This window comes from Aquarana catesbeiana, linkage group LG08 (assembly GCF_042186555.1).
Source record: "Aquarana catesbeiana isolate 2022-GZ linkage group LG08, ASM4218655v1, whole genome shotgun sequence".
In the NCBI taxonomy this organism is placed as follows: Eukaryota; Metazoa; Chordata; class Amphibia; order Anura; family Ranidae; genus Aquarana; species Aquarana catesbeiana.
Window position 1 is genome coordinate 203,471,765 of NC_133331.1, and position 14,936 is coordinate 203,486,700.

Below are 14,936 nucleotides of genomic sequence, written 5' to 3' on the forward strand. Positions count from 1 at the left end.
CCCCATTAAGGCACCTCAGTATTTTCTGTAGACCTATCTCTAAGAGCGGGTTCACACTGGGACGGCTTGTCAGGCGACTTAGCCGCCTGACAAGTTGCATTCCGTTCTGTACAATGGAACCGTTCTAATAGGAGCGACTCAAGTCGCTCCGACTTAGAAAAAGGTTCCTGTACTACTTTGGTTGCGACTTGAGGCGACTTGCATTGACTTCTATATAGAAGCCGTTTTGCAAGTCTCCGCTGCTGTTGTGTGCAGGTCGCTTGAGGCAGTCGCGCTGCAAGTCGTGCTGCCTCAGTGTGAACCGGCTCTAAGTGTTTTTAACGCATACTGTTAGACAGGATAACTTGGTTGGTTATAGACTGGTAGGTAGGGATGAGCTTCGAGTTCGAGTCGAACTCATGTTCGACTCGAACATTGGCTGTTCGCAAGTTCACCGAACAGCGAACAATTTGGGGTGTTCGCGGCAAATTCGAATGCCGCGGAACACCCTTTAAAAGTCTATGGGAGAAATCAAAAGTGCTAATTTTAAAGGCTAATATGCAAGTTATTGTCATAAAAAGTGTTTGGGGACCTGGGTCCTGCCCCAGGGGACATGGATCAATGCAAAAAAAAGTTTTAAAAACGGCCGTTTTTTCAGGAGCAGTGATTTTAATAATACTTAAAGTCAATCAATAAAAGTGTAATATCCCTTTAAATTTCGTACCTGGGGGGTGTCTATAGTGTGCCTGTAAAGGGGCGCATGTTTCCTGTGTTTAGAACAGTCTGACAGCAAAATGACATTTTGAAGGAAAAAACTCATTTAAAACTACCCGCGGCTATTGCATTGCCGACAATACACATAGAAGTTCATTGATAAAAACGGCATGGGAATTCCCCAAAGGGGAACCCCGAACCAAAATTAAAAAAAAAAAATGACGTGGGGGTCCCCCTAAATTCCATACCAGGCCCTTCAGGTCTGGTATGGATATTAAGGGGAACCCCGGCCAAAATTTAAAAAAAAAAATGACGTGGGGTTCCCCCTAAATTCCATACCAGACCCTTCAGGTCTGGTATGGATTTTAAGGGGAACCCCGCGCCAAAAAAAAAAAAAAAAAACGGCGTGGGGTCCCCCCAAAAATCCATACCAGACCCTTATCCGAGCACGCAACCTGGCAGGCCGCAGGAAAAGAGGGGGGGACAAGAGTGCGGCCCCCCCTCCCTCCTGAACCGTACCAGGCCACATGCCCTCAACATTGGGAGGGTGCTTTGGGGTAGCCCCCCAAAACACCTTGTCCCCATGTTGATGAGGACAAGGGCCTCATCCCCACAACCCTGGCCGGTGGTTGTGGGGGTCTGCGGGCGGGGGGCTTATCGGAATCTGGAAGCCCCCTTTAACAAGGTGACCCCCAGATCCCGGCCCCCCCCCCTGTGTGAAATGGTAAGGGGGTACATAAGTACCCCTACCATTTCACGAAAAAAGTGTCAAAAATGTTAAAAATGACAAGAGACAGTTTTTGACAATTCCTTTATTTAAATGCTTCTTCTTTCTTCTATCTTGCTTCATCTTCTGGTTCTTCTGGCTCTTCTGGTTCTTCTGGTTCTTCCTCCGGCGTTCTCGTCCAGCATCTCCTCCGCGGCGTCTTCTGTCTTCTTCTCCTCGGGCCGCTCCGCACCCATGGCATGGGGGGGAGGCTCCCGCTCTTCTCTTCTTCTCTTCTTCTTTTCTTCTTTTCTTCTTTTCTTACCATTTCACACAGGGGGGGGGCCGGGATCTGGGGGTCACCTTGTTAAAGGGGGCTTCCAGATTCCGATAAGCCCCCCGCCCGCAGACCCCCACAACCACCGGCCAGGGTTGTGGGGATGAGGCCCTTGTCCTCATCAACATGGGGACAAGGTGTTTTGGGGGGCTACCCCAAAGCACCCTCCCAATGTTGAGGGCATGTGGCCTGGTACGGTTCAGGAGGGAGGGGGGGCCGCACTCTCGTCCCCCCCTCTTTTCCTGCGGCCTGCCAGGTTGCGTGCTCGGATAAGGGTCTGGTATGGATTTTTGGGGGGACCCCACGCCGTTTTTTTTTTTTTTTTTTGGCGCGGGGTTCCCCTTAAAATCCATACCAGACCTGAAGGGTCTGGTATGGAATTTAGGGGGAACCCCACGTCATTTTTTTTTTAAATTTTGGCCGGGGTTCCCCTTAATATCCATACCAGACCTGAAGGGCCTGGTATGGAATTTAGGGGGACCCCCACGTCATTTTTTTTTTTTAATTTTGGTTCGGGGTTCCCCTTTGGGGAATTCCCATGCCGTTTTTATCAATGAACTTCTATGTGTATTGTCGGCAATGCAATAGCCGCGGGTAGTTTTAAATGAGTTTTTTCCTTCAAAATGTCATTTTGCTGTCAGATTGTTCTAAACACAGGAAACATGCGCCCCTTTACAGGCACACTATAGACACCCCCCAGGTACGAAATTTAAAGGGATATTACACTTTTATTGTTTGACTTTAAGCATTATTAAAATCACTGCTCCTGAAAAAACGGCCGTTTTTAAAACTTTTTTTTGCATTGATCCATGTCCCCTGGAGCAGGACCCAGGTCCCCAAACACTTTTTATGACAATAACTTGCATATAAGCCTTGAAAATTAGCACTTTTGATTATTCATGTTCGTGTCCCATAGACTTTAACGGTGTTCGCATGTTCGAACGAACTTTTTTCCTGTTCGCATGTTCTGGTGCGAACCGAACAGGGGGGTGTTCGGCTCATCCCTACTGGTAGGTAAGTTGAGCTTGGAATTTCTTTGGTTTTGTTTTGCCCCTAAATACTCACCTGAACCCAATCTCAATCCAGCACTGAGCATGTCTGCAGCAGCTCTTCTCCCCTCTCCCATATCTCACAGTCTTGGCTGACAGCAGCGGAAGCCATTGGCTCCCGCTGCTGTCAGTCAAAACCTGTGAGTTTAGGGGTGGGGCTGAGCCAGGCTGTGTGTCTGAATAAACACAAACAGCCCAGCTCAGGCTCGAGCACACACGAGTTCCCCCATGAGAAGGGGCTACCTATAGGCACAGTGGGTGGGGGAGAGAGCCCGGCGGAGGGACCCCAGAAGTCTAGGATCGGGTCTGCTCTGTGCAAAACCATTGCACAGAGCAGGTAAGTATGGCATGTTGGTTATTTTAATACAAAAACATTTAAAGTTTTAAAATCACTTTAACTATCTAAAGGAGTCTGGAACATGATTGGCTGGCTGTACATTTGCCCCACCCACCAGATATAGAGGAAGACTGTGATTGGCTGGTGGGAATTACTCCTCCCACTGGGCCCAATGGGAGAACACAAGATGGCTAGAGCTAGGGAGGACAGCTGGGACACAGTATGAGCAGGTGTTTGTGTCCAGAGCCATACAGGGAAATCGGTGCTCACAGCTGTCCCTAGTGCCGCACCGATCATTCCCAGCTGTTCCCTATGTTCTTCTCCTCTGGCCCTCCATGGTGTTCTCCTCCTCGTCTGCCCATGTATGCTCCTTTGGCCACTCCTCTGGACCTCATGTCCTTCTCCGGCCCCCTGTCCTCCTCCTCCGGCCCCCTGTGTGCTCCTCCTCCACCCCCCTCATCCCCCGCAGCCACTGCCCCTCCTCTCCCGCTAGCTGCTGGGGGAATGTCAGGATGGAGACTGCAGGAAGGAGTCGGTAAATATGTAATTTACTGGCCCCTTCCTTTTCTGAATTGGACACAGTGAGCGATCCCTAGTGATCACTCCTGTGTCCCGTGATAACTGAGCAGAGTAGCCTGTGTTTACTCTGCTTCAGTTTATGAATGGACAGGAGCCTCTTTCTCCTGTTCATTCATTTGCAATGCTGAGGCTGCTGAGAAAGGGACTGGGGAATCTCTGTCCTCAGTAATTTTCTCTGTCTCAAAGGGGAGATGTCGGGGGTCTGTTTTTCTCACCAAACTCACCAACAGGGCTGATTAAAAAAATTGCAATAAATATAAAAAAATACATTTGTAAAACAAAATTATACAAAATAAAATTGAAAAAAAATTATAAAATATAAAACTACTGACATTACTACCCCCCCCCGCGCGCCCTACCGACACTGTCCACTGCCGCAACACCCTCCCCCAAAAAGCATTGTGATTTTTTTTTTTTTTTTTAAACAAATTAAATTGTACAAAAATAAATACATAAAAAACTACTGACACTGTCCACTGCCCTACTGACACCATCCACTGCCCCATACACCCCCCCCAACCCTCTTCCCCAGAAGCACTGTGAAAAAAAAAATTAAATATTTAAAAAAAAATAATGAACAACAAAATTGTAAAAAATAATAGATAAAACAATAAAAACAAAACACTACTGACAATGTCCACTGCACTACTGACACTGTCCAACCATTGTGAAAAAAATAATACAAAAATTGTAAAAAGCTATAAAAATTTAAAAATTCTGACACTGTCTATTGCTCTACTGACACCTTCCACCGCCCTACTGGCACCATCCAATGGCCCCCTAAAAGCATTTTGAAAAAATAAAAATAAAAAACTAAATAGTAAAAAAAAAATAATAATATAAATAAATACTGACACCATCCACTGCCCTACTGACACCATCCTGCACATACTACCCACCACTGTACACTCCTCACCTGCACATTATACCCACCTACATACACTCCTCACTCCTCTCCTGTACATACTACCCACCTCCATACACTCCACACTGCTCTCCTGCACATACTACCTACCTCCATACACTCAGCACTCCTCTCCTGCACATACTACCCACCTCCATACAGTCAGCACTCCTCTCCTGCACGTAATACCCACCACTATACACTCCATACTCCTCTTCTGCACATACTACCCATTTAACATTACTGCATTCTGCACCATGTAAGTCATCTCAGACTCTATTAAACCACACCCCCTTTAAGCCATGCCCAATATTTAGCGCAATTTAAGCAATGCACCACATTTCTTTTATCAATGCCTAGGGCCCACTTTTTATCTTGCACACGGGTCCACTCATTTCATGATACACCCCTGGTGAGAATACATTAAGACTTGCCTTTACTGATTTGTTTAGTGCCTGTTTCTTGATATAGTACCACAACTGCGGATCGGGTATTGCCTTCTGTCATTTTCTGTGATATTGTATGCTCAACCTAGTGCATCAAAGGAGCTGAAGTTCTTCAGGAGGTCGAGGCATGGAACAGAGGACCCATTCTAACCAGTGTCCTCTATGGGGGTAGTACTTTTTTATACCAGGAGTATGAACTGTTTCTTTATTCTTGCTTGGCTGTTGAACAAGCTCAATAAAGACTGTCACTTTTACAAGCAGATCGTTGGTGATCTCGAGTACCCATATTACAACTAGAAAAGCATTACTTGTCCATTCACTAGCTGAAGAGATTCCAGATGATCATTTGAAGAAAATGCTTCCACGTACATTTAACCACCTGATGTCCATAAGGCTGCTTATATACTGCTTCAAGTGGTTAAACCAAGCCTCTTGGTGTCTCTTTTTAGTCAGCAATCTGCTTTTCAAATAAAGTGTTTTGGGCATCCCTACTGCCACTTTTTATAGTACTGATAATGGAGCAATCAATCTGCAGAGGACCGTGAACAGTAAATCAGCAAATGTTTTCAAGAAACAGACAGCTTGAAATGTAAATATATGCAGTTTTCTTTTTGCAAGTATGTTTTACATACAAATTATAGTGTGCGTACAGGGTCAGTAAAAGTACTATTTAGTACAGTTTCTTTGTATCTTTTTCTTTTGTCCGAAAACAACTTTATTATAATGTCAAATTTACAAGTACAATCCCAGTTAGCGGTAACAGTGGAGCTGAAGAGTGTTACATCTTCTCCAGGCAGCACTACGAGAGCTACCAATGGTAAGATGGAACGTGCGGCCTTTGCCAAGACAACGACTCTTTCTGTCAGCAGATGTCAGCCCATGCCTCTCCCTGTTTTTGTGCACAGCTTTTGTTTCCATTAGGTGTCTGGATTGTGTCTGCTGGCCTCGTGGAAAGAGTCAATGAGGATGATCTCAAAGAACTTATAGGTGGAGCCTTCACCCACCCAGTAGGAGTTAAGAACTCTCAGTCCTCCACAGTGACAGCCAGCACGCTCCTCACCAAAAGACTGCAGGCTTTGAGAAGAACTTGATCTTGGTAACACCATGGTGCACTGGTTTGCCATAGGTCACACCCTTAGGCACTGGGAGCTTGGATCCACCACAGTGAACTCTGACACATCAGATGAAATACCCTTGCTTGGCCTTGTGGTCTAGCCTATGAGCTTTGTCTGGGTGATTGGGACATGTTGGGTGATGGAGAGAAAAAAGTTGGCGATACTATCAGCAGGGGACACGCAGGAGAAATTGCATAACTTCCTCCATAGCTCTTGCATGTACTTGTAGGCGCCCATGCTGACTTACGCTGATGGCTCAGCAGCCGGAAAGCAAGTTTCTTTATATCCTGAGGAATCTGAGTCAATAGCTCAATTTTTGGCTGTATGCTAGCTATAAACTGGTATTTTGGGACAGTTGGCCACTTTGACCTAAAGAAGTGATTTGCATGACTCTAGCCAAAGGCTTAAAAAATAAATAAACAGCTTACGTTTTAGATTTGTTTCAGAATTAAATGTTTTTAGAAAGGCTTTGCTGTATAGATTGTTTCATTGTAATTGATGAATAGACTGTGTAGGCAAAAATTACTATAAAGACAAATTTGGGTACTTTTATTTGTTGTATTTTAAAAATATATGTTTAGTTTATATAAATATTTCACAGGATTAAACAGTTTTTTTATCTGACTGTAGTTTAGCTTTAAATGGACTTTGCTTTTGAGCAACTAAAATAATTTTAAAGTGTGTGTAAAACCTAAAAATTAACCTCTCTTTTTTGCTCCCTTTCAGCCTCCTAAATATACCATTGAATGTGTTTTGTTAGGAGAGACATGGTCTGGCCATAAGAAGGTGTAGTGGTTTCCACTCGTGCCATCAACACCACAGAACCTCTCTGCAACCCAGGGACTTCCTAAACCCAAGAAGGGGTATATAGTGGCCTTCCTTACAGACCTGGGCACCCTGAGGCATAATGGAGAACCCAAGATTGTGGCGGAAAAATCACATGACCGAGGTGGAGAAGGTTCCAGCAAATCTCATGGGGCTGGAGCTCCTTCACTGTCTGAGTACAGTGAATTTTGTTCTCCCTCGCCATCATGCTTATACCTAAAATCGCCTGCCCACTCCCTTGGTGACACCCCAAAATCAACAGGCACTATAGATGGGCATCAACTAGCTGCCCCAAGATGGGATATTAAGCAAATCCTTAAAGATCTGAAAGTGTTTATTAAAAAATTATAAACAATTTACCAACAAAACATAACCAAGATTAAGATAAAGACCAAGATATGTGCTAATCCGAACATACAGGGTGTGGAGCTGCCGGGTGTAATCCACAAGTTGGCAATGTTTAAGGATGATATGCTTATATACGCCTCCTCTCTGCACACCACCTTACCAAACCTTCTCTCTCTCATGGGCAACTTTGCGACCATATCGGGTCTTCATATCAATCTATCAAAATCACAGGCCTTAAATGTTTCTTTACCTGATTCCCTCTATGAATCTTTGCGAGTGCAATTTCTATTCCAGTGAACATTTTTGCTACCATACTTAGGTGTTCATCTTACCTCTTCTTTTCACTCTCTATACGCCGCTAAGTATCCCTCTCTTATATCTTCTCTGAAATGCCTGCTAGACACTTGGGATATTCCCCAAATCTCATGGATGGGTCCTATCCACACCATCAAAATGTCCCTCCTTCCCAAGATACTATACCCATTTAGGGTTCTTCTTATCCCTGTTCCCCCCCATGTCCTCCGCATCTTGCAACGTCGTATATTGAAGTTTATCTAGGATAGAACCAAACAGCAGCTTAATATATCCCTTCTGTACACTCTGAAAATTAGGGAAGGATTGGGAGTTCCCAATATTGCCCATTATTACAAAGCAGCCCAGATTTCTCCCATTGTCCAACTACACATTGGTAATTTGGATTCCCATGGACCCTTATAGATGTCTAGGATACCAACCCAATTCCGCTTTCTTCCATACCATACAGTAGGTGACCGCAATATTGTGTCAATCTCGCTGCTGTTATGGGCGAGATTTGACACCTACGAGCCCTGTCGCGGGAGCCAGCGCCGAGCTGGCTCACTAATCGGGAAAGGAAAACAGTTTTTTTCCTTTTGCAATGAGTGACGGTCAGTGCTGACAGCTGTCTGGTATGAATCATGAGGGGGAACGCCGCGCCAAATTTTAAATAAAAAATCGGCATGGGTTCCCCCCCAGGGGCATACCAGGCCCTTAGGTCCGGTATGGATTTAAAGGGGAACACCCTATGCCGAAAAAACGGCGTGGAGTCCCCCCAAAATCCATACCAGACCCTTATCCGAGCACGCAGCCTGGCCAGTCAGGAAAGGGGGTGGGGACGAGCGAGCGCCCCCCCGAACCGTACCAGGCCGCATGCCCTCAAAATGGGGGGGTGGGCACTTTCTTATGATGTTGACACAGCGCTCTCTCCTGCTGTAATGCTGTGTGAGCGGTGCGCAATGACTTATATAAGCATGGGGTGTGGTCACCGGGTGACCCCGTCCCTTATGATGTCACAGTCCCATCATGCCCCGGGACTGTGATGTCATAAGGGGGCGGGGTCACGCCCCATGCCTATATAAGTCATCGCGCACTGCTCACACAGCATTTCAGTGGGAGAGAGCGTCGTGTCAACATCGGAATAAGAGAAGAAGGAACAAGACAGCGAAGAAGACCGGGCCACTGCTAGCAAAAGAGCCAGCAAAAGAGCAGAAGATAGCGGAGGAGCCCAGAAGAAGATCCAGAGAGCGGGAGAAGAACCGGACACCGGGAGAAGAGGCCGGACACCAGGAGAGGAGGCCAGAGAGAGCGGAGAAGTCAGAAGAAGACCCCCGAAGTTGGAAGAAGACCACCGGAGCTGACTAATAAATTACTTTAAAAAACTGTGTAGTGTGTTCTTTTATTGACACTTTTTTCATAGGTGAATGGGTAGGGGTACGATGTACCCCATACTCATTCACATAGGGTGGGGGGCCTGGGATCTGGGGCCCCCCTTATTAAAGGGGGCTCCCGGATTCAGATAAGCCCTCCACCCTCAGACAACAACAACCAACAGCCAGGATTGTCGGGAAGAGGCCCTTGTCCTCATCAACATGGGGACAAGGTGTATTGGGGACAAAGCGCCCACCCCCCATGTTGAGGGCATGCGGCCTGGTACGGTTCAGGAGGGGGGGCGCTCGCTCATCCCCACCCCCTTTCCTGACCGGCTGGGCTGCGTGCTCGGATAAGGGTCTGGTATGGATTTTGGGGGGACCCCAACGCCGTTTTTTTGGCGTAGGGGGTTCCCCTTAAAATCCATACTGAACCTAGGGGCCTGGTATGCCCATGGGGGGGAACCCATGCCAGTTTATTATTTAAAATTTGGCGCGGCGCTCCCCCTCATGATTCATACCAGACAGCTGTCAGCACTGCCCGTTGCTCATCGCGAAAGGAAAAAAGTTTTCCTTTCCCGATGAGCGAGCCAGCGCGACATGCACAGTACCCTGTCGCTGAGAACCAGCATGATGGGATCGCGCTGAAAACACAATTTCACGGTCAGGTACTGTAGGTTCCTACCGTGCACCTCCCTAAATCTCCCAACCCGATTTTGGCCCATCTTGGTCTGGGATTCTATTAAATACTCTGCATGTCTGATATCCCCCACCTCCCACTTTTACCACTGCTCAACTGTCCTTTGTTTCCACCTGCCTTGGAGAACCCTCAAAGTTTTCAGTGGTGGAAGCACAAGGGTCTCACCATGGATCGTTCACTGCTTACGGCAAGAGGAATCTGTTCATACCAATCCTTACAGGAACCTTGGGAGATCCCTGAATCAGAACGTTTTCAATATATACAAATTTGTCACTTTTTGGAGTCTCTAACCAAACATCATGAACACCCATTATTGTCCACCACCTTCGAGACCAGATTTTGAATCAACCCTACCAACCAGGGTCTGATCTCTTTGTTATATTCCTCTATATTGAAAAATACTGGATTGCAAACTCCCCTGTACTGTGACAAATGGGCAAAAAACCTTGGTTCTGCTCCACAGCCAGGAGACTGGTGTAAAATATTGGAGGCCCTGTTTAAAACTTCTCGCAATATCCTGGCTCTTAATAATTATTTCAAAGTTATGTCCCATTGGTATTTTACCCCAGCTAGGATTGCAAAATGTCTACCATCATACCCATCCAACTGCTTTCAAGATTGCCTAGATTTGGGTGATATGAAAAACATATGGTGGACCTGTCCCAAGATCCAGAGGTTATGGATTAGGGTATACGCTGTGGTCAATACGGTTCTTCATGTAAATTTACAGAAAGACCCATTGGAAGCACTTTTACATAAACCTATCACAGCTGTTACCCATCAGGAACATACCCTAATTACTCAGATTTTTATGGCAACAAAGCAAACTATAGCGCAATCATGGAAAACTCAACTTCTCAGCTTTGAAGAGGTTAAAAAACAGGTTCACAGTGATACTTACACATATAAATTTTAACAGACTTGGCAACCCTGGATAGACCACTTCCCTCTCAAATGAACTCCCGATTCCTAGAACTGTGAAAGTTCCATGTGGTACAGCCTAAAACCCCTGGGGTGCTCGATTTCCTCCCTTCTCCATTTCCCTTCCTCTTCCTTCTCTCCCTCTCTTTCTCCTTCTTTTATCCTCTTGCTGCTTGTCTTTACTTGCTTCCTCCCCTCTTTGTTGAGCTCCTGTAGGCTCTGGATGAACAGCGTAGGCCACGGCCGATTATTCCTCGAATATTACTCCTATTCCTCGAACCCCTGCCCTCCTTTTTTTCTTTTTTGTGCCAGGCCTTTTGCTCATATCCTTTATTTGGGTCACAGAATTGTTAGGATACCAGTGGTTTGGACTGCATGATATTGATTTGATTTCCTGGATGTTGTCTTTTTGCCAATTCTCTTGAACAAATTACCTTTATGTTACAGATGCTCAACTTGCTTCTAGAAATAGATATTTTGTAAGTCTTGCTTTATCTACATCATATTAGTCTATAAGGTTATTGCCGCTCTTACTTTGCATTTAGGGAGCAATATTTGTACAAGTCATATTGATGCTTTATGTTTCCACTTTGTTTATGTACTGCTTTTACTTCTCTTGTTTTATTGAAACATTGCAATCAATTTCAGTAAAAGAAGATAAAAACCAAGGAGATTGGTAACAAAGTTACTTACCACCTTTGAGACTAAATATGACAATATTGGTTAAACTAGATGAACTTGTGTCTTTTTTCAACCAGACTAACTATGTAACACTGTTCATTCCCTGCAGGTCCTTCGGGATTAAAAATAAAAAGACAGGATCATAGAATTGAGGAACTTCTTATGCAGTTCGATGATTATAAAATTAGGGGTTGCCGCTCAAACACAAGAACTAGAAAACTCCCTGAGGCCACTGAAATGAGAGATTTGCATGCCATGCTCACTGAACTCTTTAAACAAACCCTGGGCAATGCTACAGCACATACCACTGAAATAGATAGAGTTCATAGGGTTGAAAATTATATTGACAAGCCATGTGATGTCATCTGTAAGCTACACTTGCTTATTGATAAGGAAGCTATCATGAAAGTCAAGAAAAATAAACCCCTCTTTCATTTTGATGGATCTTGGTTATATTTCTTTCCAGATATACTGTATTCCACCATATGCATATGATGAGGTAAACCTGCTGGAGGTCCCAAAACAGGAAGCTGTACCCATTGATGGAACTATCTGTTTAAATTATCACCAACCATGTGGGAAAAATGAGATCTTGTCAAGTTTCTGAAGGCTGTGGACTTGCCCGAGATTAATATTCCAGATTGAAGGTAAATAGACATAATGCTAAAACCACAGCCGAAGAAGGAATGGGAGGTGGTGAGAAACCAGGGGAGCAGGATATCAAGATTGTGATGAGTGCAGGCCCATCCAGCAAACACAGTCATCAGCTTGAAGGAATCCATCTACCTACAGGAATTTGGTAGGGTTCAGTGAGATTTTTCCAGTGAGTATGCTTGGTGTGAAAAAAATGTAACTGCTTACTTCAGCTGCAGGGAAGTTCATGTCCATTGGACAATATCACAGACTGCTGTTTCCAGCATAATGAAAACTCCCTACAGTTCTCAGTGACCACTCCGTAGATTGGATTATTTCAACCCACACTATTTGGTGTACGAGTGTTGTCTGGTTGGTCCTTGCTTGAAGAGGAAATGGTATTGTCAGGGTGATAACCGTAGGATGGGTAATTCTGCCAGTATTCCTCATGGTGGCGCCCTTCTGCCTATTTAAGCCTGCTGCTGGTGCATGCTGGTTGCTGGATTATCATCAGCTTCCTGTGTTTTTTGTTCCTGTTGTGATACCTGCTTCATGTTACTACTCGGCTTGCCTGACTGCTCCAGTATTCCGCCTGCATTGACCCCGGCTTGGACCTGACTATTCTTCAGCTCCGCATCTGTACCTTGATCGTCCTCCTGTGTTTGACCCCTGGCTCGGCTACCCTCTCTGTTCCTGATTATCCTGCTGTACCTCACCTTGGACTGATTCCTGTGCTGAATGACCATTGGCCTGGCTCTGACTCTGCTCCTGGTTGCTCCACGGCTCCATACCTGGAATCCCTCTTTGCACGGTTGCCCTTCAACCTTACCAGCGCACCCCAGCAGCTCCCTGCTATCTGCTGCTCAGCAACAGCTCTCTGGCAACCCGTGCACCTTTGGGCACCGTACTCTCTGTCTCACTTACAGGGTTACCCTGCACTTAGCTGCAAGGGGCGCCCCCTCTGCAATCCGGCCTCACATCCAGGACTCTGACAGTATAATCCAGCCATGACTGAGGCCGGCGGAGGTGCATCCCCAATAGAGACTTTATGCCAACAGGCCGCTACCCTTACACGAGTGGTCCAAGTTCTTCAGGAAGGATACCTTCAATTAGAAGGAAAACTCCAACATTTTATGCTACCATCTGCCTTTTTGGATCCTGGTTCTTCCTCCACCAATCTCCCTGCTACGGCCTCTTCAGTACTGACTTTGCCCCCAGAGCCGCGGGTACCTACCCCTGAACGTTTCTCTGGAGACCGGCAGAAATTCAGATCCTTCAAGAATGCCTGCCTGTTATATCTGGCTCTGCAACCCCATACCTTTTCCACTGAGACTGTCAAAGTTGGCTTTCTTATCTCCCTGCTGACCAATGGACCCCAGGCATGGGCCCACAGGTTATGGGAACGGAAGGACCCAGCTACTAGTTCAGTGGAAACGTTCTTTACGGCCTTGTCGCAATTGTATGAAGACCCCCAGCGTACAGCCACCGCTGAGGCCGCTCTGCATTCTCTTCAACAGAAATGGCGCCCGGTGGAAGACTATACTGTGGACTTCTGCCGGTGGTCTGCCGATACAGACTGGAATGAGGCTGCGTTGAAATACCAGTTTTGCCTGGGGCTTTCTGAATCCATTAAGGATGAGTTGGCCAGGGTCGGCATCCCTGCTACCCTCGAGGGGCTCATTTAACTATCCATCCAGTTGGATAGACGCTTTCGGGAGCACCAGGCTGAACGTTCTAAGACTCCCAAAGTGCTGGTACCAGAGATCGGCACTATGCCCGTTGGTTTGGTGCGATCCGCACTGTCTCCTGAGGAAAAACAGCGTCAGCGTCAAGCCAATCTCTGTCTCTATTGTGGCTGAAAGGGACATTTCCTGAGCAACTGCCCCATAAGGCCCAGCAAGGTACCCAAGAACTCTCCAGTGTACTTCCAGATGTCTGGAACTTCCACTTCTCACCTTATCCTTTCCTTTCATGCTACAGTTGGCCGACAAGGGGGTTCAGCTTCAGGCCATAGTCGACTCCGGGGCATGCAGTTGTTTCTTGGACTTGGACTTAGCAGTAAAGCTCGGTCTGGCCCTACTTCCCAAGAAACGTAGATTGGAAGTGCTCCTGCCTGATGGCACCCTGCCTAGTTCCGGTCCTGTGACACAAGAGACTGTTCCTCTTTTGGTTACTACTCCTGATGGCCATCAGGAATTCATATGTTTCGACATTCTAAGCTCACCTATGTTCCCCGTCATCTTGGGTACCCCATGGCTCCAAGCCCACAACCCCCAGATCAACTGGATCAGGAAAGAAATTTCATTCACTTCACCTTATTGCCTACAGCACTGTCTTGCCCCTGAAACCAGTAATGTAGCCAGTTGCCTGTCAGTTCAACCTGTACCTGTCAACAACCAGAGTATTCCACCGGCCTACCAGGAGTTTTCAGACGTCTTTGACAAGAAAAAGGCTGATGTCCTGCCACCACACCAGTCATACGATTGTCCAATTGAATTACTCCCAGGAGCCGAAATCCCATTCGGTCGCATATTCCCCCTCTCGGAGATGGAACTAGGAACATTGCGACAATACATTGATGAAAACCTGGAGAAAGGCTTCATCCGTTCCTCCTCTTCTCCTGCTGGAGCTTAGGGACAAATCCCTAAGACCATGTGTGGATTACAGGGAGCTCAATAAAATCACTATAAAAAAACGTTACCCTCTTCCTCTAGTTCCAGAACTTTTCCAGAGACTCCGTACTGCCCGAATATTTACTAAGCTTGACCTTCGAGGAGCCTACAATCTCGTTCGCATCCGAGAGGGTGACGAATGGAAGACAGCATTTAGAACTCGCTTTGGACATTTCGAGTACTTAGTGATGCCATTTGGATTGTGCAACCCCCCGGCCACATTCCAACATTTCGTAAACGATATCTTTCGAGAATTTCTGGATTACTTCGTCATCATCTACCTGGATGATATCCTGATATTTTCAACCACCCTGGAGCTCCATCGT

At 46.2% G+C, this 14,936-nt stretch overlaps 1 pseudogene; it reads right to left on the bottom strand.

Annotated features, from left to right (window-relative positions):
* Positions 1 to 5,801: 5,801 nt before the first annotated feature.
* On the bottom strand, positions 5,802 to 6,403 carry LOC141105332 (large ribosomal subunit protein eL15-like; annotated as a pseudogene).
* Between the last annotated feature and the right edge of the window lie 8,533 nt (positions 6,404 to 14,936).